At 41.8% G+C, this 3,442-nt stretch overlaps 1 pseudogene; it reads right to left on the bottom strand.

Annotated features, from left to right (window-relative positions):
- Window positions 1-1,504: 1,504 nt before the first annotated feature.
- LOC142159717 (U6 spliceosomal RNA) lies at window positions 1,505-1,602 on the bottom strand (annotated as a pseudogene).
- Window positions 1,603-3,442: the final 1,840 nt, after the last annotated feature.

Raw genomic sequence — 3,442 nt, 5'->3', positions numbered from 1 at the left:
TCTGCTATTCCAGCCTGCTCTCTGTTCGTGGCCTGTGCTGAACCATCGCTGCTCCAGTACCTATCTTACCATCTCCAGTGTCTGCTCTCAGTCTCCGGCTGTGTTAAACTATCGCTGCTCCAGTACTGGAATTACCATCTCAACTGTACTTCATCGTGACAGCTCCAGTTCTCTCACAGCCACCACTCACAGCCGCTACTACTATTGTGACTCATCAACTGTTACTACGAGTTACCTTCACCACGTCAGTTTACTCTGTCTCCTGCTGTACTGAACTATTGCTGCTCCAGTACTACTGTACCATCTCTGTTGTACTTCATCGTGACAGCTCCAGTTCTCTAACTACTATCACTGTGAGCCGCAACTGCCTTGCTGACTCATCGGCTGTTTCCCTAAGCTACCTCTGCTTTCCCGTGTATGCTCAGCATAACTCCAGTGCTGTACTTCCGCTGTTCCAGTATCTCTACCAATTACTCCTGGATACACCATTGTGACAGCTTCTGCTCTTTCCCTGTTATAACACAGGACATCCGTTCTCCTAGTGCCTCGTGTGTTCCTGTTCCCATACCATATACCTGTGGGTTCTAGCCTCTATCTGCTTCGCCTGGCTCCTCCACACCATTCTGCTGTTCACCCACTCACAGGACCGCGACCTGCAGGTTTGGTGCCGCAAAAGACCATACCTCCTTGCGGGGGTTCCTGGTGAAAACCACCTGCCTGTTAGACTCCGCACCTGTGGGTGGGCCAAGCCATGTTCAGCAGAGCCTTGAGGATCATTTTCAATGAGTCAACCGTGACAGTTAGAGAGTTGTTGCCTTGTATGAGTTGTGTAAAGGATGAAACTAAGGTACCCTAGGGAGGTTAAGAGGGTGGTTGAGGAATTTTATAAGTTTGCCTGAAGAGGTGGGTTTTCAGAGAATGCTTGAAAAATTGAAGACTAGAGGAAAGTCTTATTGTGTAAGGAATGACATTTCAAAACTTGGGTGCAGCCCGAAAAAAGTTGTATACTCAGGAATGGTAACAGTTAATAAGTGTGGAAGAGAGATGAAGATCTTGTGCAGAATGGAGGTGTGGAGTCCGGAGATAATTTAAGACAAGTGAGGAGATGTATGATGGTGCAGTTTTGTTGATAGTCTTGTATGTTAATATAAGTATTTTACATTGGATATGGTAGTAAACAGCCAACCAATCTAGAGACTGACGGAGCGGATCAGCAGTGGAAGAATGATTTGCAAGGAAAATCAATCTACCTGCTGCATGCAAAATAGATTGTAGGGGTGAGAGTTTGATTCAGGGAAGACCAGTAAGGAGAGTATTGCAATAGTCAATATGGTTGATGATAATTGTATGAATTAAAGTTTTTGCAGTGTTATTTGTGAGATATGCCCATAGTTTGGAAATATTTTTAGACATATGTAATAGGATGTAGATATTGATTGGATGTGTGGAACAAGGGATAACATTTAGACAGAAAGCTTGTGGGGAAGGATTTATTGCCATGTTGAAAAATATGAAATACTACACCAATGTACTTGTCATCCAGGAGCAATGCTAATCTTCTCTGTATCGTTCCAATTTTGCTATATGTGCTTCCAAATATACTTTACATGTATGTTCTGCAATTGCTTGTGATGCTAGTACCAATTAGGCCTCCAATCACACCTGTGGATAAATGTATCAATATGCGGGTTCTTCAACACCCGCGTGTTCAGCCTCTTCCGCGATTAAATTTTAAGCGGCGCTGCATTGTAAAGGGAAGTTAACCCTTTACAATCCAGCGCCGCTTGAAATTTAATCGCGGAAGAGGCTGAACACGCGGGTATTGAAGAATCCGCATATTGATACATTTACCCCCTGATGTTTTATAATAGGTATTTTAAATTTTAGGATTTATGGGTTGTATTAATGCAGCACATCATAATGGCGGTAAGTGTCATTTATCATTGTCACTTATTGCATGATAACAAAAAAATACTTATTGTCTTAAATTCACAATATGTTGTCACTGCCCGATGTATGCGTACAGTTTGAACTTCTATGTATATATATATATATATATATATATATATATATACTACACAAGTTAACCCGTGCATGATACTCATGCATTCTAGTCAAATCAAGCTACTTAAGGTGTTAGAAAGGTTCTTGTCATGCATTTGGCGTTACTTCCCGACGTAAGCGCCCTTTTTTAATGTGGTTTTGTCCACATGTCACCACCTCATCATTTTTCTCCATCACCTCATCCTTCATCTTTATCGCCACATCTATCCAGATGTCTATCCAGACACAGGGATCTCTCTCAGCGGTCCTGAGTATCGCACTGCTCTTACTCTGTCACCCCCGGCAACCACCAACCACTCCCCACTGTCACCCCCGGCAACCACCAACCACTCCCAACTGTCACTTCTCCTTCAAGAAATATATATATATATATTTTAAATCTTTATAAACACTTTTAACAATTAACAAATTAAATTAACAAATTAAAAACATCTTAGTATACCAAATTTCAGCCCTTTCTGAATTTTTTCCCCCACACACACTAAGAATTTAGTAGGTCAGTGTATAACTCCGCCCAGCAGGTGGCGCTGCAGCTTGGTTTTATTTTTTTCACACACACACAGACAGACTAACACACGCCACTAGGCATATATATATATATATATATATATATATATATATATAGATGGCAAAAAGTATGTGGATATCTGAACATCACATTCATATGTCATTGTTGAACATGTCATTCCAAAAGCATGGACATTACTATGGTGTTGCCACCTACACCCTTTGGTGCTATAACATCCTTCTGGGAAGGCTTTCCACTAGATTTTGGAACATGACTGAGGTAATTCACATCCATTCAGCACAAGTGCATTAGTGAGATCAGGCACTGATATTGGGCAAAAAGTCCTCGTTCGCATGCGGCCAGGCACTTCATCTCTAAGTTGTTCTATATGGTTGACGTCAGACATCTGTGCAAGCTAATTAAGTTCTTCCACACTAAAATTGGGAAACCATTTATTGATTGATCTAACTTTGTACACGGAGGCATTATCATGCTGGAAAAGGCCCCTCCCTAAACAGTTGCTACAAAGTTGGAGGCACACAATACTCTTAGAATGTCATTGTGTGCTGTAACATTATGATTTCTTTCCCATCACTGGAACTAAGTAAAAGCCATGAAAACAGCCCCAGACCATTACTCCTCCTTCACCAAACATTACATTTGGCAGTACGCATTTGGGTAGGAAGTTTGGTATCCGGCAAACCCAGGTTAGCACATCAGGCTGCCAGTTTGTCACTCCAAAAAAACATCATTCTCCTGCTTCATGGTCCGGCAGCAATGTGCTTTAAACCACTCCAACACAATGTTTAGAATTGTAGTTTGTGATCTGAGGCCTGTGTATGGCTGCTCAGCCATGAAACCCAACCCAAG

Source organism: Mixophyes fleayi, chromosome 5 (genome assembly GCF_038048845.1).
Source record: "Mixophyes fleayi isolate aMixFle1 chromosome 5, aMixFle1.hap1, whole genome shotgun sequence".
Lineage (NCBI taxonomy): Eukaryota > Metazoa > Chordata > Amphibia > Anura > Limnodynastidae > Mixophyes > Mixophyes fleayi.
The sequence above is the reverse complement of the archived record's forward strand: the minus strand, read 5'-3'. Positions and strand labels throughout refer to the sequence as shown.